Source organism: Mastomys coucha, unplaced genomic scaffold, assembly GCF_008632895.1.
Source record: "Mastomys coucha isolate ucsf_1 unplaced genomic scaffold, UCSF_Mcou_1 pScaffold13, whole genome shotgun sequence".
Taxonomy (NCBI): domain Eukaryota; kingdom Metazoa; phylum Chordata; class Mammalia; order Rodentia; family Muridae; genus Mastomys; species Mastomys coucha.
The window spans coordinates 80123488-80145151 of record NW_022196895.1 but is presented as its reverse complement, the minus strand read 5'-3'; the positions used below and the strand labels follow the sequence as shown (position 1 = coordinate 80145151).

At 42.7% G+C, this 21664-nt stretch overlaps 1 protein-coding gene and 1 pseudogene across 2 annotated transcripts in view; one reads left to right on the top strand and one right to left on the bottom strand.

Annotated features, from left to right (window-relative positions):
- The window catches only part of Znf407 (zinc finger protein 407), a 411238-nt gene that overhangs the window by 341921 nt on the left and 47653 nt on the right, over positions 1–21664 (top strand). The gene's annotated exons all lie outside the window — the stretch shown is intronic.
- LOC116087776 lies at positions 14748–18260 on the bottom strand (annotated as a pseudogene).

The following is a 21664-nucleotide window of genomic DNA, read 5'->3' as shown; positions in this document are numbered from 1 at the left end:
CTCTCTCCCCTCTCCCCTCTCCTCTCTCCTTTCTCCCCTCTCCCCTCTCCCCTCTCCCCTCTCTTCAGGTGGAGCTCCTTCCCTGGTTTTTCTGTTTCCTCCTTCCTATGAACTGTATTGTGTTATTTCCCCAGGAAATCCCCCTCGCACCCGCATGGTTCCTTTACCCTTGCCTGGTTTCTGTTGTTATCTGTGTTCTTCACTCACCTCTGAGGATGTAGATGTAGGAACTGCACACAGAGGAGAATGTGTGGAGTTTGTCCTTCAGTGTGATCTTTTCCAGTCCATCATTTACCTTCAAACTCCATTATTTCATTCTTTGTAACAGAATAGTTTCCCATTGAATATATGCCACATTTTCATTATCCTTTTATCTGTTGAAGAACAATGTTTAAAAACTATTTTCTGTGGTAAATTATAACCTAAATATCAAGTATTTTGGTCGAATGTTATCTATCTGTTTTAAGAACTGCTCAGATCAGTAGATGATAAGGTATCAAAGGCTCATGGGTCTAAAGTACATGTGCGTTGGTGTCAGAGCTGCTGCTTAGGAAGCATGTGATAGTGTGTGGTCAGCAGACGTGAGCTCTCACTGGCATCTGTCAGTGATTCAGAACATCATGTTGTCTGCATAGCTCTCTTGATATGTGGTTATAGTATCTGTATCTAGTCAGATTTTTCAAGCAATAACAAGAAAATGGAAAAAAATCACTGTTAGCAATCTCCTGGATTCAAACCTTGTGATCCTATAAATCAGAAGCTGTGATTACAAAGAAAGCCATGCTGGCAGAAACACCACACACAGCCTTCCTCCATTAACTAGACTCTAAACAAGCTGAGAATGTCTCCCTGCAATGGCAGAAGTAAAGTTCTATAAGAGAAGAGCATATGATAAGAAAAGGACAGTGACGATGCCTGTCTAGTATCCCTGTGGTGAAAATATGCAGCCAGCAAAATTAAAATTTAATTAAAACTAGAAATAAATGAGAAAAAAATCAAAGGATAAAATTTTAAAGATATTTTCATAATAAAAAGTACAAAATAGCACTTAGGAGCCAAAGTAAACCTAGGAAATAGTTGAAAATCTCCAGTGAGGGCTCAGGTTGCTCAGTGTCAACTTACTATGTGGACCTAGGACCAGCAGAGTCACAGTAACAACCCTGAGGGGCTGCCATGGAGACCAGGAGCATGGGGTGGCAAAGATCTGCTTGAGAACACAAAGATCCTGTAACTAAACTGCTTTGGAAAAAGAGAGCTAATCTGAAGACCCACAGGAACAGTGTTCCAGACACACAGACATGGGGCCACAAGAATTCAAGAACACACCCACACCAGGGCACCTGTGTTCAGGTGATTGTCAACGAGATGCCAAAAGGGAAAGATTGATCTTTTAGACACACAGTTCTTGTAGTGACAGTTTTGGTTTCTTTTAAAACACTGAATTATAAGAATGTTTTTGTTTTGACCCCAGGTGTGGGACATGGGGCTGCTTCAGACTGTCCACAGCAGCTATGCTTTGCCTCGTACTCTGGAAAGGGCATGATTTTGCAGCTGCAGATAGTTTTTGCAAGTGTATGACATTTGGAATTCTGAGGACTCTTAAAAGGGGATATAAATCCTACAAACTTTTCTGTGGTGTATGTTTTGTCTTTGAAACAGGGTTTCATATATACCAGGCCAGCTTTGAATTTACTATGTGGTTGAAGATGACCTGAAACTCCCCATTCTCCTGCCCCACCCCAAGCACTAGGACTATTGATGAATTCTGTCATACTCTGCTGTCTTTTGTATGTTTTTCCTTTAAAATGTTCATTTATCCCAGAGTGTTGCCATCTCCTGCTTAGTCTTTGGTGCAAATGGCTCTGTGAAGGTGTGAGGTGCCCTCTGAACTGCCAGTCACCAAAGATGAGACCAGTGGCTGGTGTTCTATTCCACCTTCCTTACACAGTCGTCAGGGTTTCTACCGTATTATACCTGCCTATAACAACTCAGACAGTGAGGGAATCTTTGTAATTTGTGAGGCTAGAAAGCTGAGATCACATGAACACAGGAGACCAGAATCTGTAGGCAGTAGATGGGAGTCCCCATGAGCTCACCATGGTTGTCATTATATTCACACCTCAACTGGGCTTTGTTAACAGATTGCAGCATTAGATGTGTATTTAAAACTAGTTAAACCTCTATCCTCTCTTTGATTTCTTCAACCATAAAAATTTAAACATTTAGCATCAAAATGTAGAGAACTGCAAATCTAAGCAATTTGACCAAGTTTTTACTAAGTATTTAAGTTTTCAGTAAAGAGAAGGAATCACCAATGGTCGTTTTTCAGTTTGAAATGGAACATTAGCATTATAGCATATGCACATATCTTTTTCTTTAAAATCAATAAGTATTCAGTATTGGTCACTAAGTTTGAAATGGCTGCTCTTTAATGTTTCAAAAATTGATCCTTACCTTAATGAACATTCCATAGATATTTATGAAATAAGTTGTTTTACGATCGGTTATTTCTGTAACATTGCTGAGCCCATTAACTGTTCACTAATGACCACGCTTCCTCACTCAGTCCACGTCTTCTCAAAGTTTAAAAGCAAACCTGTGGAGATTCAAGCTGATCTGCATGTAAGGTCACTGTGCTCAGAGAGACCCTCAGCACCACAGTCACACCAGCTGCCCATGAAAACCTTTCCAATGTGCAGAGGAGTCTATGCGGCCCAAAATCAGTAGGACATCTGGAAAGGGTAATGATGAGCGAATCAAGATAAGTCGTGTGCCAGCCATTGTCTATCAGAGGTGTTTTAGAGTGTGAACAAGGCAGGGTCATAAAAGTAGCTACAGAGATCTCCAAGCTTGAGGACAGCCTAGAAGGCAGCACTTCCCACATCAGTTGAAGGGGATGTTGCTTGTCTAGAAAACCAGAGTGAATTTTAAGTTCTGGACTGAAAGTATGCAAAGGAGTTCTAAGAGGAAAAGATGAAAATAGGAAGAAAAGGGGGTGAGGTGCAAGAGGTAGTCCCTCCTTCAGACTACAGCTGTGGTATGAACCTACAGTAATAGGAGCAGGATGGCCTTAGTGCAAAAGATATGAATAGCTCCCCCTACACACACACACACACACACAGGGTTGTGATTTTTCTAAGAAAGCACCAATGAATATCCTTCTGACAAAAGGTACCAAGCTGCTTGAGTATGTCACGGACTGGGGTTTCTTACGGGGTCCTTTGTTCCGCGGGATGATGGGTTCTGGCCAGGTGTGCACGGGATTCGGCTTTGACAAACAGACTAGACATGAGTGGTGTAAGGTCTGAGTGTATTTTTCAAATATGGAGTCAGGTTTATATAGTCGATACAGAAGGGTTTGAAAGAGTCAGGTGGTACAAGGTCAAGATACATCAAAACAAGGTGCAGGTACATCGCCCTTAGTTAGGAACACAATGAGTCAGCAGCAAGGTAAATACATGTTAATTTGGCAGGAACTAAACAGGGATTACAATCTGAAAGAAAGCTAGCTCTGACTAAGGTGACCTTGGCTTAGAAGCCAGGTGCAGATAATTCCTCTTCAGTTTGTTGTTTTGGTTACAGACTGGGTGGGCCTAAGTAAGTTCCTCAACTATGTTAGTTTTCTGGGCTAGCAGAGATTAGCCCCTGGGAACACTTGTTAAGCTAATTCCTAGGAGTGATTCAGCTGCAAATCTAATATGGCCTGCCCTATGTTGACTAAGAATGAGGATTTCACCTGATCTTGCCCTGGGATAGGTCTCTCTTTCTGTAAGCTTTAATGTCCTACCCACAACGTTGGAAGCACAACACCCACAAGTTTAAACTCACCCTGAAACAGAGACCCAGAGTAAATGCAAACACTAAGGCAGTGAAAGGAGGGAAGAGCACTCCAGTATGAGTCACTGCTTACTGTGCAAGAGAACATATAGCTTGAGCCAAAAAAAAATAAACTATTACTGGACTACATTGAAATGATGGCTTCTCCTCTTCAGAAGACCCTGTCCAAAAAAAGAGAGAGAGAAAGAAAGAAGGAAGGAAGGAAGGAAAGCCACAAAAATTTACTATATACACATCTGACAAAAGATTTAAATGCAGAATTTACACAGTACAACCCAAATCAATTTTCAGTAGGTAGACAAGAAAGGTATATAAAAGAGGATATTCATGCAGCCCCAAAGTCCCTAAGATTGCCAGTCATTAGAGAAATGCCAATGAAACTAAAACCCTGCTTCTGCACCTACTAGAACAGCTCAGATCTGACAAAACAGCGGAGACCAAGGGCAGTGAAGTTTCTGGCTTGCTGTGGGATGCCAAATGATGCTGTCATCTACAAAATAGCTTATCAATTTCTCAGCGTTGAACATATTCTCAATATAGGAATCAACAGTACTCCTAAGAATTGACCTGAGAGCAGGAAGAGCGTATGTCCAGAAAAAGACTTTTACTCAGTGTCCAGAGTAGTTCTGGTCATTGTAACCAGAAGCTAAAAAACAACGCAGTGCCCAGTGAGTAGGTGAGCAGTCTATAAGGTGGAACAGTGCCCTGGTAAGACAGCAGCGGTGGCCTTGGTGATGACTACAAGGATGCTTACGACTCATCAAACTGTTCACTTCGATATGTCTACCTCATTCAATGTTACTGCGCTTCCCTGTGACCGGTGAAAACAAGCAAGAAGCTGAGGGGTAAAGAGAGGGATGAGAAACATGGAACAAGGGACAGGCCATTTCTGTTTCCAGTCAAGTGAAGCCTCTGGAAAACTATGTTTGAACTGGCCTTTAAAATGTTGCACTGTTGAAAATTCAGCATTGGGCTAGACAAACACTAAAAATCATAGACGCTCACAATCAGCTACAGGCTTCTTAATGCCTGCCATTGCTATTTTAAATGACAACACTATGACACAGGCTATGCAGCTGAGTGTCATCATCCTGTCTGGTGCTGTTTCTAGTTGAGACCATGAACCACACTCTATTCTCATCTTCTTTCTATTTTTATTGTTTTGTTTCAAATACCATACCTTTAATACTTTGCCTATAACTTAATACAACAAAATCTTAGAAAGCTGACAACATGGTATTCATAGGTGAAAATGCAGCTTTTGCATAGCTTACCCTCAGAGACTCCTCAAATGGAAGTAGTGGCAGCTATGATGCCAGGTCTGTACTCCCAGCACTCTGGAAGCTGAGGCAGGAGGATTGCAAATTCAAGGCCAGCCTGGGTTATAAGGTGAGATCTTGTCTAGGGTCAGAGAGGGAATATAGATAGATTCTAGAATGCCTACATGACAGAATAGGATAAAAGTGTAAGAGCATCCTTTATACACCCTTACAAATTCAAGTTTAAATTTTATTCTAATTAGGAAATTACAGATATATGAGAAACAAGACCAGATATGTTGAGGTGTTATTCATGAAGCTGCAGCCAGAGTTACTGTGAAGAAATCCCTGAGCAGCAGCTGGAGTGCTGCCGGACAGGGTCAGCTCTGCGGTGCAGGGAGCAGGGCGGCCTTGGCTCTGTAAGATGATAGGGAATGTAGCCTTGCTGTTACTTTGAACAAGGTAACAGGGCATGCCATTTTGGGTTTAGGGACAGGAAGAGAAGCTCAGTGCAGGCAGAAGCAGCCCTAAATAGCAGGCACAACATTCTAGTAGTGAATATGAAGAGTTGGGGCTTGAGTTCTGTTTTCTTGCTTGCTTTTGTTTGACTTGTGGTTTGTTTGTTTTTTAGTAATTGATACAAGTGGCAAATCTTTGTGGGTTTATCAGCTACTGACACATAAAAGCAATGCAGTCTCAAGGAGAAATGTCACAATGTAGGAGCTGCAGTTCTCAAAGGTGTGCTTTGACAACATGTTAGAAATTGGATTTCTGGGCAACAAGACAACCAGCACATGAAGGCCAAGCACCTGAGTTCAGTCCTAGAAAAAAAGTTATCTTCTGATTTATAAACATGTTATGGTGTACACACACGCACACACACCACACACACGCACACACACACAAGCACATAAACCACGCACACACACATACACATGTTACGGTATACACACAAGCACACACACCACACACACAAGCACACAAACCACGCACGCGCGCGCACATACACATGTTAAGGTGTACACACAAGCACATAAACCACGCACACACACATACACATGTTACGGTGTACACACAAGCACACACAACACACACACACACACACACATACACACACAAGCACACACACCACGCACACACAAAATGTAATTTTTTAAATTTAAAAATGTATTTTCTCAATTTAAGTGTTCTTCTGTACTGTACATAAGGAGATCGTGAGCTTGCTTACTTCCTGAATGTTTTCAATTTAATGTTTCTTTTTTATTAGTTCTTTGAGAATTTCATACAATGTGTTTAATTACCTACTTGCTTACTTGTTTAGTTGGTTTGGTTTTTTTTTTTTTGATACAGGGTTTTTCGGGGTAGCCCTGGCTGTCCTGGCATTGTCTCTGTAGACTAGGCTGGACTCAAACTCAGAGATCCATCTGCCTCATCCTCCCGAGTTCTGGAATTAAAGGCATGCACCACTGGCCCCGACTCATTGGTGTATTCGACATTGTTTACTCTGCCTCCCAATTCCCCTGTGATCAGTCTCCGCATCCCACCAACACTGTGTCCTCTTTCTAAACCTATCAGGGTCAGCTTGTGCTTCCAAGCTGAGTATGTGGCTCTCCTCTGCAATGTGGTCGTTCTCTGCAGCCCTGAAGAAAGCGGAGTGTGTCTTGTTCAGCAGCCATCAGGGCCAGTAAGTTAGTGTCACAGTTACGGGTAGAGCTTCAAGTCTACATCTCCTCTCCATGCTGGGATCATGTGTGGCTTGAGCTCATACAAGTCTTCTGAATGCTTTCCAAACTGCTCTGAGTTTACATGTGCGTCTGCCCCGTCCATGTTCAGAAACAGTTTCCCTGTAATCACCCATGGCCCCTGGCTCACAGTTTTTTCTATTTCTTCTCCACAACTCTCTTAATGGCTGCTTTATGGAGAACATTGCAAGATGTCAAAGGGGCCCAGGAGGTGAGACAGGTGGCTCCCATAGACATCTATGGACAAGACCATGGTTTGGGGCAAATTGTGACATAGGTCTCTCATGATGATGCTCTCAGAAGAACTTTGGCAGTGACCCTCAATGAGAGCCTTCACACGTCAGCCATTCAGGGTCTGCCATCCTGCAGGCAGCTCTTCCTTATGCCTCACTGGGCACTTACTATATTCCTATTTCTTTTGTTTTTTTCCAGACTAGAGTTTTTAAAGAGATGATGATTCCTGACTTCCTTGTTCTCTTTCTCAAAAGAAAAAGGAAAAGGTGAACGGAAGTTATTGTAGACAGTCCTAAGCTTTGTCTTTCCTCAGTGGTGGGATCCAGGGCAGGGCACAGCACTAGGACCTTACTTGATGCTGAAGAGCTCTCTGCCACTGTCTCACCATCCCAGGACTGTGCAGGCATCCTTCTCTTCAGGAAGTGCCTTTGCTGAATAAATAGTGCGCATGCATCTGCTCACTGATGGCGTTCCTCCACATTCCTTTTAGCCATCAGGCATATAAAGTCATCTGTTAAAATTCTGCTTTTAACTACTGTGGTATAAATAGTTACAAACTACAGAAACTTTGGAAGTGAATTGCTAGGTGTTCAGTGCTAGGGGTTATATTTAGAAAAACATTTTCAGGACTAAACATGTAGTAGTCAGGATTAGAATGTTGATGAATTCCATGATGCCGTTTTCTGTTTAAGATCCCTAATTCCCATAACTTCCCTTGGAAAGGCAACATGGTCAGAAGTCAGTCCTCTAGGTGTAACAGTGAGCAGTGTGCAGCCGTGGTGATGTTTCTGATCTCTGGGTAAATGGTAGCACATTTGAGGAGATAAAGAATTTGGGGTTTCAATTAATCTCCTCCCATGACTTGAGAAACACTGCTTGTGGTTGTGATAAAAATAATATTCTCAGGAAATGCTTGATCTCTGCTTGCTGGGTATTTTCACTTTAAAATTTATTTGGGGACGGGCAGTGAAATTGGGAGTGTACTAGGAAGTAGCTTTTAGTAGTGTGGGTGCACTGGAGGCCAGCGCTCAACTGTCTATGCAGAGGAAGGGAATCTCAGTGAAGTGATCTCTTAGGACGGATTCAGAATCTGGTTACAGCCTCTGCTAAGGAAAACGGGGGAGCCTCCAAATGGACACTAGACACTTTTGATTGCAAAGAGGGTAGGAAAGTAATGAGCCTGTTTCTAAATGAATTTAAAAAGCAATCTGATGTTAGCTCTTGGAAGGCAGAGAAAATAAAATAAAAACTATCGTACTTTATTTACTAACCAATGAATTGAATTGTCTGCCTTTTATTACAGATATAAAGTAAAGACTATGAAGAGACAATCACTTTTGCAGCTATCAGACTTTCAGTAACATATCTCCCGTGGTTTAAATAACAGATAGTTTAAGTGTTTTTCCATTACCTTCGTGTAAATGAAAAATGCATAAAATATTTTAACAAGGCAAAGTAATCCAAGGAGATTGTTATTTTGTATTACAAATTAGGTTATTTCTGTCATAAAATTAAAGTAAAAAAAATCAACGTTAGGACATTTCAGCTTAATATCATTTACCAGAAGGAACGTGTAACAGATTTAATGAGCTAGCAGGTCACCTGGATCCAGCTGTTTCCGACCAGCTTTATGAAACAGAGAAGGCAGGGAGCAGTGGGAGGTAAGCTTTATTAAAGCTCTCGAGGAGCTACAGAATCGATTTCTGCTTGAATGAATTAATTTAGATTATCAATTTATAACCAGCTACACGAATCCCATCAACTCAACAATTCAGTGAATGATCAGGTTCAATCTTTGTAAGGGCTTCACAATTAGGAGCCTCCAGCAGCCGCAGTCAGCGCTGCCCTGTGGCAGTGTGTCAGCCAAAAGCGAAGGGGTGTGTTTGCTTAGGAGGCAAGACCAGCCATGGTTTTAAACATTAAATAGAATTTAAAAATTAAAAATAAAGTAGAAGAAGACTGTAAATATATGGGCTTGGGATTCTTCACACACACACACACACACACACACACACACCTGAAATGTTTTTGATCCCAAGAAAGATAAATTTGAATACTCTAGCTGATAGTGGTATTATTTTCAGTTGAGAGTTTGTTTTAAGGTTGTAAGTATATTTCTTCATAATATAGTTCATTCAGCACATGCACACACACACTCACACACACATAGAGATTAATCTTCTGGTTACTACCATAGTCACATTACACAACATAAAGCAGACAGTAATCTAAAGCCATGATCTTCTAATAGTACAGCATCCCACCATTGTGTCTGCCCGTGTTAAATACCAACAGTGAAGTCAAATCTCATAAAATGATAAGTTCTGTGAAACGAGTGCTTTGAATGTGCTGATGCCCACAGAAAGAATGCATTTGCCTAACTTCTCACTTTGGAGGATGGCCCTTGCCTACCCTTCTGTTCTTGAGTTAGTCAGGAGTACATCTTTGCAGCATGGTGACTTTAACTGTTGTCCAGCTTTGTGACAATCAACGGTACAGGGAGCAAAGCAGACAGGATGGCACATGTGGCATATTGTGCAGTCATAGAAGGATGAGGGCAGTCCTCACACTACATGTTCATGGAGAAAAAGTAGTATGTAGGCCTCTTGGCACCGTGCAGTGCTGTTTGTGTTAAAGAAAAAAGATACAGGCATGGAGAGCAAGTGTCTTCACTTGTGGCCATTAAATATCTGTGGGACAGCCCACAGGACCTGTGAAGCCCCCACCCTGGGAAGGTCTTCATTTCTGGGAACATGTGTTAGAAAACCTTTTTCCTCGATTCCTTTTTCTGTACCCTTTAAGTCTGAGGCAGGTGAGTATAGCATCTATTCAGAACTCATCAAGTTTTAGATAACGATGTATTTTTAGTTCAGAAGATTCCTAGAGAGTACAAAGGGGAAATGTGCATTATTAAAATGTGTAAATAGAGGAGGAATGATAGAATATTTCAGTTCGAATGGAAAAAGATAAATAAAATGGGTAAAGGTATAGCTGCTGCGGGAGTGGGTGTTTCAGCTGTGGCTATTGTACCATCAGCCTAGAAAATTCTGGACAGGTATAGTCTTAAATAAACCTATGCATGTATCAAAATTACCTTTTGCTCAGTGGCAAGTGTGGGTGGGATCTTTTCAAGGGGTGGGGCCAGAGCATCACTAAGACAGACTCTTGGTGTAGTTTGAGTTCACCAAAGAGCCACCTGTTTTTACTAAGGCCTTCTCCACTTAAGGCTTTCAGATATTTTGTTAATGTAAATAACCTTGTATCCATTATTAAATCCTAAGCCATGTGTACCAACAGTATTAGTCAGGGTTCTCTAGAGTCACAGAAGTTATGGTAGTCTCTATGTAGTAAAGGAATTTGTTGATGCCTTACAGTCTGTAGTCCAACTCACAGCAACAGCTGTGAATGGAAGTCCAAGGATCTAGCAGTTGCTCAGTCCCACAAGGCAAGCAGATGGAGCAGAGAGAGCCTTCCTTCTTCCAATGTCCTTATATAGGTCTCCAGAAGGTGTGACCCAGATTAAAGGTGTGTGCCACCACACCTTTAATCTCAGGTGACTTTAATCTGGCATTCATTACCCAGAAGATTATGCCTCAAGATCTCCATGCCAAGATCCAGGTCAGAAACTTTTATCTCTCAGCCTCCAGATTAGGACTACAGGTGAGCCTTCCAATTCTGGATTGTAGTTCATTCCAGATAGAGTCAAGTTGACAACCAGGAATAGCCACTACACCAACCTCCTCTGTGTTACTCTTTCAATCAAGAGTATTATGCCATATAAGAAAGTGTGAACTAACATGAAAGATTGTGTTCATAAACTATCTGAAAAATCATTAAGATGATCCAGACAGTGGCATGAGTGCCAGTTCAAGGTATCCTCAGCCTGTGCAGTGGGCAGTAGCTCACCCTTATTGATAATTCTGACCACCCCTGTGGTTAATTTCATCAAATCCAGACTTACCATTTAAAGTCCTTTGATAAGTGTGGGACATTTTTTTATTCAAAATCATCAACGCCAATCCCATAGTCCTAGCAGACCTTGAGCTCCAGGCCAGGTCTGGGTATAAAGTTGTTCCCAGCACAGAAGAGGGAGAAGGGTGAAGATCTGAATTTAGCATGAGGTAGGCTAACAGGACAGAAGGCAGCCAGGCTTCAGTAATGTATGCGACATAAAATAACATCTCCAAATTATGTCATATCCTGAGTGCTTGCATGCACGTGCGCACGCATGTTGGTATCTCTCTGTGGGGGGGGGGGGGGGGGGGGGGGGAGAGGGAGAGAGAGATCAAGCATATAGGGCTCCAGATGAGTACAGGTAGCAAGCCCATTGGCTCCGCTGCTCTTGTCTTGCTGTTGGGTGTTCATGTGTGTCTTTTTTAACTGTGAGGGAGTCTCAGCACTGGCTGAGAGGAGGAGGGCTGCAAGGATACTCGAGTGGGAGAGAGGCTAGTGGGTGCACAGCTGCTGAGTTCTGAATAGTGAAGGCTGAGGAGTAGGAAGAAGTAGGGAGGCAGGCCATGGGACCACTGTGAGCAGAGTGCTGTGGTCCTGTTGGCTGTACGCTGAATCTGAGACATTTTAAGTCAGAAGTTACATACTTGGTGGATATTGATTATGGGGATCTTTCTTATTATTGATAATCACAAGCCATTGCTAGCCAAAAGCTCGCAACTCTGTGTGGGCAAAGAGCACAGTAAGATGTTAGAGTGAAATGTTCCACGCACTTGAATGATGAGGTGTGCTAACACACTGTGTGACCAGTACGTTCACAGCAAGTACAGGGCAGAAAGAAAGAAAGCCATTTGATACATGGAGCCATGGGGTTGTTCTTCTAAAGTTGTAGAAATACAGATGAGCTTCATGTAAAACCTATAAACAGCCTTGGAGGTAGAACCTCTGGAACCTCTCATGCAGGTGTTCCATATTGAGCAGTAAAAGTGCAGGGTACCCCACTGAGTGTTCATCAGTTAAACAACAGGTCATGCTTTAATATAATGGTACCCCCAATATTATCATATTTATCATTTATCTGAAACTCTGAAATTACCCCCTAGTTTGTCTAATAAACTGTATCCATTGTCATGGCTTCTATTACCTAGAGAAATAATATCTACCACTAGCAACAGTGAATACAAAATTTTACATGCTAATGTCTACAAAGGTGGATGTCTTAATGTACTTTCTGTTTGCTCATTCTATGATCAAAAATAATCCAGAGAGGAAAGGATTTATTTCAGGTACAGTTTATATGCCATCACTGGGTGAGGCTAATCCAGGGATTTCTAGACAGGAGCCTGGAGGCACTGAGGACACAGAGACAATTGGGGAGTACTGTTTATTCTTCATAGCTTGCTCAGCCTGCTTCCCTATAGAACCCAGGACCTCCTGCCCAAGGTGGCATCAACGACAGTGGACTGGGCCCTTCATCAATCAGGAAGATGCTCCCCACCCTGTCATGGTGTCACACGTCTTTAATCCTCACAGTTGGGGGACTGGCAAGAGGACCTCGGTAAGTTTGAGGCCAGCCTGGGCTACTTAGTGAGACACTATCAAGAACAAGAAAAGAAAGAAAGGGAAAAGCAGAGAGATTCCCATCCCTGCCAACAGGCCAGTTTGATGGAGCCATTTCCTCTGGTGAAGTTGCCTCTTTCCAGATGACTCCAGCTTGTGACAAGTTTATTTAGAACAAACAAACAACAACAAAAAACAAACAGCAGCAACAATAGAACCGAAAGCCCCGCCCACACAGTGAGACAGCAGAAGCTGAAACGTTGTAGTTGGGAAATTACTAATCCAGTGGCTCTCAGCTGAGACTTTTTTCCTCAGAGATACATGAGATTGTCGCCGCTCTAAGGACGTCAGTGACACCTGATGAAGCACAGTCAGGCACGTGTGCAGTTTCCATCACTGCTGGGGTGGCCATACCACAGAGGTTCTGACCACAAACAGCAGCGCCTGAGGTGGCTAACTGTGGTGCAGGCTGTCCAAGAAAAGGGGGGAAGCCTGAGTGGGCACGTCGGCTCCCATCTCACCAGGACTGCTGCCGTGCAGGGATGTTGTTGCTCCTGAGGGCCCATGTTGCACATGTGGCTTGTGCTGAGTCTCGGGAACATGATGGAAGTAGCTCGTGAAGCACGTTGATAGGACTGTGCTCAAACCACAGCAGACTGCGGCTCTGCGGGGCTAGGATGGAGCCCTCAGACACGGTTCCTGCTTAGCAGGATCTGTCAAGGCTAGAGAGGGCTCTGTTTGCCATGTGAACATAAGTGTACTGTTCAAAACCAGGTTTCTTCTCAGCTTTTCATCTGAAAGAGTTTTCTGTGTTTTGAGACTGTGAATTTCTTTCTTTGTCCTGGTTTGATAATTGAGCTTTTCATGATTTAAGTAATGGCATTACTCCAACTCTAGGCTTCTAGACTTGACTTTATAGCATGCAGTGCCTCCTCCTGTGAGTGCCCTTCTCTCACTGTCCCCCTTCCTCAGGACACTCCTTGCTGCAGTCTACCTGCTGACCTCCTGCAGCTGCAGCTGCAGCTGTGGTGCAGGAGGGCTTAGGACCAGTGCTCCCTGCATCAGCACAAGCAGGAGACTGGAGGAGTCTCCTCGTCTCTAAGTGCCCTTCACTCCTTTTCTTAGAGGTTAGGAATCATGGCTTCCTCCCTCACAGGTTATTAAGGGGACAGCAAATGTGGGTGTTTTAAGACAGGTATATCCTTGCTTTTCTGGGCTAGACTTCCGTCTACAAGAAACTTTACTTGATTACTTTACGAGGTGGCCTTGGCGGCAGCATGCTCCATTCTTACAGCATAAGTCTCTAAGTTCTTTATATGTGCAAACATTAGTCGTGCTGGGGTTATTCAGTGCCATCAACTCATTTGTAAATAGGTGAGTGTCCCCTTTGAAGCACATCCCCACTATTTCAGATGACTGTTTCTACATTGCAAGAAACCTCGCTGTGCTTTCCTGTTGAAGCACAGTTTGGGCATCCATGAGAAGAGTGAAGTTTTCAGTTGGGTCTCCAGGTTGGAGTTAGAACACCACCATCCAAGATGCATCATGGTACCTGATGACTCCTGCCTACACAAGCTGGCTACACAGCTCCCACCTCTTTCCTTGCTAGAATCTGCTTTTGTGTGACTAATGGACAGGAATCCTTTGCAAGCCTTGGGCAGGATCTCGAGCCTTGGCAGGGATCCTGTAGAGTGTTTAGGGTATGTTCCAAAAAGTATAAGAAAGATCAGAGAAATTATTTTTAATTTTAAGTCCTCCCTCCCTGCCTTTTTCCCTTTCCTTTTTCCTGTTATTTCTTTCCAATTTGTGCAGGGGGAAAAACAAGAAATAGATTTTGTTTTAATTTCACTAGCCATTATTTTAGTTGAATTTCAGGATTCCAAGAAAGCAAACTTTTCCCTGCTTGCTGGATTGTAAGAGGGAAGGTCTCAGTGGTATCCAAGGTCAGTTCTGCAGGGCAGCACGTGAGGAGCCCTACGGCATGTCACTGCTCCTGGCCACAGTGGCCTGAGTAGTCCCAGCAGCTGCCAGCCTCCCCACTCTCCTCACAGTTCCCTGGCCTGAAGTTAAATGTAGATGAGAGCTGTAGCACCTGAGGTCAGATTTTCAGGTATGAAGCCGTCCTGAGAATACCAAGGTTAAACACCCTCTGCTCACCTCACACTCACCCTGACCAGCGAAGGGCATGGGCACTGTTGAGCTGGTCCTGCTGTGGCTCCTGAGCAGTCCGTGCATCACTCTTCCTGAGTGCACAAGCAGTGGCGTGCGCTTCTTCAGTGGTCAAGGAGCCCTGATCACCAGACTGGCTTCCCCGTGCCCAGTTACTTCCCACGAGCAGCTGAGGCGAGGAAGCTAGCGCGCCACTGCCCGTGGAGCTGATGAGTGTAGCATTTTCCTGTAAACTGTCTCGAGTCTTTACCAGTGTTCCTTGTTCCCACTGAGCTTCCAAGGGAAGACAGCAAGGGAGGCCTATGTAGCTGAGTGAGAGCTTAGCTCATGTGTGTTATCAGCCAATGCTTCCCTGTGATAAAGACAGAGGTGCTAGGGGAAGGAGCCAGGCCGCCTTGGTCCTCGTCACAGCAGATCCCGCTTTTGAGAACCACCCCTCCTATCATTCATGCTCTATAGAGCTAATTTTTCATTGTTGAAAATTCACAAGGGATGAGCAATTTTCATGATTTTCAAGTGTTTGTTTTATCACACTTAACTAATACTTTATGTGCAAAATGAAAGATGAGATATCTTCTGTGATTTCTTGTTTTGCTTCAGCTATGATCAGCTATGACTTTTCTAGCATGGGCTGTAAAGGCCTGTGTGCAGTGCCAGGTGTCTTTAGTTGTCCCTTCAAGAACTGATGGAGGCTTCTTCCACGCAGACCATGCAGCTAGATGGACACATGACCTCACATCCTGAGGCTGCTATCAGCCGTGTCCCCATTATTGATAGTAGCCGAGATATTGACAGTCTGTACTTGGAAGGAAAATAGGAGTTTGATATGACATATTGTGTGTCTCAGCAAGACTCATAAATAATTTTGACAAGTTTTTGTATGCATGGGAAAGTCCTTGATTCAGCCTCCCATAAAAATAAACTTCTATTATGGAATGTATTTGTCAAGTGGCTGCTTGATGGATGGGGCTGCGTTTACCCCGTGGCAGTTCGATGAGTTTTAGATGCACAGCTTACCAGAGAGGATTTACGGGCAGTACAGAAATAATTATTCAGTATGAAATGCATAATTCCTGTACCTGAATTTTCATTTTTTATTGTATTTTGTTTCTGTTGCATTTCTGGTCTGTAAAACAAAAGAACTTGCATATTTTCTCTATCTCAAGCTATTGTTTCTACAAGGTTTTATGTTGAAGCCAGTGAACAACCTGATTCATCACAGAGCCCTCTCCAAACTGAGCTATTATTTTTTATTGAGATGAAGAATGTTGGACATAGTTTGGCAGTTTTTTTCCTGAAGTTATCTCAACTGTGTACTAGTTTTAATATAACTACACAGTCATATTCCTGTTACACAGAAAAGAACATTACACCTGAGTTTTTCTTTCCTTATACTCAGATCTTACAGCCTGTTTCCATTCCCCCTAAAATACTTCCCCACCAGTCATGCTGGTGGCCAAGGCCATGCCCCCAGCTAAGATGGAGGCTTTAAAAAGCACTAACCACCTGTGCTGCCCGACCAGCTCACTGCCTGCATGGTTTTCCTGCTGTCTCACTATCCCCTAATGAACTTCTGGCATGGCAGCTCCTGCTGGAGAAGTGCATGGTGGTATTGGTCTTGTTGGAGCACAGTGCTTGCTTTCCGTAAGGGTTTACATTGTAACCTGGTCCTTACAGTCTGGGAAAGGGGCAGCTGGAGGAGCCAGTGTTGTACATGCAGGACCTCGGAGTGGCCAGGAGTGGCCCTCTCTCCTGATGTTTACATTCCTGCCATTGCCCCTTGCTACTACTGCTAAGTTCACCATACTTCAGAGTCACGGCCCTTCTGCTGGGTCTGGACAGTGAGAACTCCCCTCTGTGTCTAATTTCTGCTCTGTGGTTTTGTTTACTCTGAGTACTAGCTTCCAACTTATATTGAATTCTTAGTTAATAAGTTATCTCACTTCTTTTGAAGGCACTAACACTGAACAGTTAATTTTCCTTCCAAATAGTGTGTTAGCTGATCTCAAAAGTTTTAATTTGCCAGGAATTTGGGGGTATTTTAGTCTCATGTCATTTTTAATTACTTTATGCGTCCTGATATTTAGAAGCTTTAAGTATTTGTCAACTTATTCTTTTTTTTTCCCCATAAAACAACTTTATTCATGACACATTATTTAAAAAAAAAAAATCCCATCCCCTGGAAATGAGTTAAAAAAAGATAAACAGAGGCCACACCACCACCATGTTCCCACTTCTTCCCATTCCTTCCAAAAAGGGGGGAGGGGGGCAGGGACAGTAAATAAAATAAAATAAAACAAAACAAAAATACCTGAAAAACAAAAGCACCCCAAACTCCCTAGAACAAAGCAGTGCATTTCCCGAGGGTAAGGGGAATTTACACTGGTGCCAAAGACACGAAACAGAAAAAGAAACACAAGGAAACAAAATAGACCTCCAGGCAAACTGGAGGAGCTGGAGCCAGAGGAAAGAGGGCAGGGTGGGCAGAGAGCTGGTAGGATAGGAGCAGGCAGGCAGGGGCTGCAGACTGCAGGGAGAAGCCAGGGAAGGAAATAAGCTGAACAGTTTGGTGTACTTCCAGAGCCCTGGGAACAAAAAAAAAAAAAGGCCCTCCTACCACCCGAGCCCACCTACCCTTGTGCAGGCCCAGAGAGGATAGAGTGGGGCAGGGAAACTGGGAGCAGCTTGCACAGTTGAGATGTGTCCCTGACAAATCCCCAGAAGGAGTATGTAGTCCCTGCCCCACGCCCTGGGCCTTCCCCTACTCCCGGATCAGGTCCCTGCTCACAGGGGGGATTCTCCCCACTTCCACAGTGTAATTTTTTTTCATCAAGGTCATCTGTTTTTCTTTTTCTTTGTTTTTTAATTCTTTTTTTCCTTCTTTCCTTTTTTTCTCTCTCCTCCTAATACACACTTTTTTAGTAAGGGAATACCATGATGTCAATCTAGCCCAGCCCCTGTAGATTGGACCCCAGCACCTGCTGTTAAAACAACTGTAGACTCTACAGCGGGAGCTATTGTAATCCCGGAAACCCTGGTCTGTTGTGCTGATGCCCGTCTGTTGGTTCATTTGGGAATCACCTTGATTTGTCTTCCTCTAAACAGGGACTCATCTAAGGCCAGGGACAACGTCATTGACTCTCTGTCTGAGAACTCTATATATGCAAACCCTTTGGGATGGTCACTAAATCTGTCACAGAGTATAGTAACATGGTTGACTGAACCACAGCCATGAAAATGGGCTTCCAGCTCTTCTGCTGTTGCACCATAGTCCACGTTGCCAACATAGATAGAATGGTATCAACTTCCATCTTCTCTTCAGGAGACACGTCACTGGGCCAGCATTGCCTGGGGGTGGACTCGTCCTTACCTGTTTTTCTGCCTTGTTTTTTAGCTCCTTTAGCTTCTCAGCCTCTTCCTCCCCCTCTGGCGGGAGCTTTGATCCCTCTCGCTCCTCCTCGGGCTCCTGGGAGCTGGAAGCAGAGTCAGACTCTTGCTGCAGACTCATCTGAACTAAAGGTGATCGCAAAGTCAGGCGCAGACGCCGTCACGTGGCGATGGCGTTGTTTGCAGATGGGCTTTCACTGAGGGCGCTCAGCTTGTTTTTAGTTTATCATTTATTGCACTGAGACAGGTGAGCACAAGCTCTGTGGGACAACCTCTCGACTTGTTAGCACTTTCTCAGGCTGTAGTGAGCAGGCATTTTATCATTTCTGTAAGTGCTTGATGTCATTTTGCAAATTTATTTACCCATTTTGTTTACTGTGTATAGTTAATAATCTATTAAATTACAATTCTTGCTCTTTAAAAAAATAAATAAATAAATGAATTGAGATATGATACAGCTGTGTTGCCCAGGATAGCTTTGAACTCTCGACGTTCTGTCCTCAGCAGTTCCCAGATGCTGGGGTGGCAGGCATGTCCCATCATACCCACCCTTCTGAGCACCACTTCCTGATGTGCTGACCTAATCACCCATATCCTTACTGGCCTATATCACATGGGCCAAATGCAGAGAGGTTTGTGAGTGAGGGAGGGCTCACTGTGAGTGTCCATCGTTCATGAGTTGGACTTCCTGGGTGAATAGAAGGAAAAAGCCACCCGAGTCCCAAGCTTCATCTCTCTCCTCTCTGACAGTGGGCACAGGGATACCTGCTGTCTCATGCTGCAGCTGCCTTCCATGCCATAATGGGCCTGTAGCTTCTAAGTCTACCAGCCAGTGTAAACCCTTCTTTCTCTAAACTGTTCTTATAGCAGCACAAGAGAATAGCTAGTAAAGAAAGGCCACATTGCATACATTTGAAACTGTCTTGTAGGTGTGCATGGTAAAATAATACAGAATGCAGAATGCAAGGGGGGAGAGGAAGAGAGAGAGAGAGAGAGACAGAGACAGAGACAGAGACAGAGAAGGTGGGGGAGGGAACACATCACATAACTTTAAACTATATAAGTGAGTATGTTCGAGCAATGCAGTATATGTGGATTTAGAGCTCTCCATGGCTTTAGGCCTCCATTGGGTTTCTTGGAACATAGTCCTAACAGTTAGGGTTAAGTACCATTTATTTTCACCATAAAGAAAGGTAGCAGTTTTGCTACCTGGTTACTCTCTGGAGTGACCCATACTTCCCGTTGTGTGCAAAGCCTCCTGGATCTTACTTCCCATCGAGAATGTTGGCTGTGCTCTACCTAGATACCTCTTCCCTCTCCCTCTCTGTCAGGGTCACACTCTGCCCTGCACTGTGTTTCTGCTGTCTTCGTGCTGAGTGTTACAGCTGTCCTTTCCCCTGTTTGTCCCAGAAGAGGCTCTGAGGAAGCCAGCATCTCCACAGAGTTAAGGTGATACACTGTGTATCTGTGAATATGCATTTTGACTCCATTTCACCATGATTTTGCTTTTTCGTTATGTAGAAAAGCCACTGACTTTTTGCCTATTTTTATATGCCATCCTACTCCAACCTGTCTTAAATGCCAAAATAGATTATTTCATATTTTAAGGTAGTTCTTTTAATGCTTATTTTATACATACATTTTATAAAATGTATGGGTGTTTTGCCTGCATGTCTGTCTGTGCACGATATTGCATGGCTGATGTATGTGGAGACCAAAAGAAGGCATTGGATTCCCCTGGAGCTAGAATACAGTTATTAGCCACCATGTGGGTGACAGGACCAAAGCAGGGTCTGTAGAAGAGCAACCAACAGTCTTAACCACCAAGCCATCTCTCCAGCCCATAATATAATCCTATTGTTTTAAACTGATGGCGATAAATGATTAGCAGGAGGAGACAAACTGTTAGGTCTTCTACATATGAGTGAAATAAATGTGTACAGTTCAAGACTTCCTTGTAATAGTATGCGCTACCACAGAGAAGTGGATTTGTTAGTAAGATGATTTTAAATTAAATTTCTCAGCAAAATTAAGCCATACATCTTCTAAGGCAGGTAACCTGGCTGCATGCTGATGGCATAGCAAACTAGGTTTGTGTGGATGAGTGCAAGGAAAGAGAAGCAGCTCTTGTTAAACTCTTGGGGCACTCCTATCCTTCTCACATGCACACAAGCATTTCATCAAAGGTTGGCTTTTCCTTCATGGAGCTGTTACCTGAGAGCAGGCTGCCTCTGAGCCACACATGTCATCTCAGGCCCACCAGTTCTGTCCAGTTCAGAAAGCAGACACATGGAATTCCCACAGTCACAGAAGCAGCCTTTGGGTTTTTGTTGTTGTTGTTGTTGTTGTTGTTGTTGTTGTTGTTGTTATTGTTGCTGTTTTTCTGAAATCAGAATCCTAATGTTTTCTTTTTTTCTTTTTTTAAGTTTTATTGCATTATAATAAGAAAAGTTACATGATTTCAATTTATCTGAATTTATTAACATTTAAAAAACATATTTTAAGTAAATAGAATTAAATCACATTCTTGTTTTCCCTATTGTACCCCAACTCCTCCCAGAGACCCCCCTTCAACACCTACACTATCTTTTTTTGTCATATTCTTTAAAATGTATAAAATATTATAACAATAAAAATGACTATTATAAAAGTTGTTTAATATAAAACAACAATCAATTTAACCATCTTGTGTAGATGCCTGTCTACGGCAATACTGAAAATACATACGTTTTTCTCAATATAAATTTTAAATAACTCCAAACATATTACCTGTATATTTCAAAATAATACATCACTGCTAATATTTTCTTAAATGAACATAAATATATAAAGTGGTTTTGTTTGTTTTGTATTTAGTAGAGCTTAAAATCTTGGTTCTTACTGTGGTAACTTGATACAAGACTTACAAACGTCAAGCAAAGCATTCAGTCTTACTCCTTGTTGTTCTCTTACAAACCCCCTCCCAATTTAATTGTCTACATTTCTTTTGGGTATATAAATAATTTTAAAATATTTAAGCTGTTCTGAAAACCATAGTATAGTGTAAAAGCATGAAATAGACAATACTACTAATAGAGAGGCTGAGATAGGAGAAGCAAGATCTCTAGACCATCATGTTGTATACAGCAAGACATTGTGACGAACAAACAAGCTGAAAGTGTATATGGATTGTACAATATTGGACCTATTTCTTCAATTACCAAATTACAGAGACCATTGGATGGCAATCAACAAATTTCTAGTTCCTCATATTTTTGGATTTCAATCAATTAGGATATGTTGGTATTATTAATTTTCATATTAAGATTAAGAAAAAGTAATTGTTACTTCCTGTTGTTTTTGTTGTAAGAGGTGTAATTAGGTTTGTGTGGATTTGTTGAAAGATTACTTTCTTGCTTCTTCTAGGGTGTAATTTTGCTCCTTATGTTGATGTTTTCCATCTATTATCCTTTATAGTACTGGATTTGTGGAAAGATATTGTGTAAATTTTGTTTTGTCATGGAATATCTTGTTTTCTCCATCTAT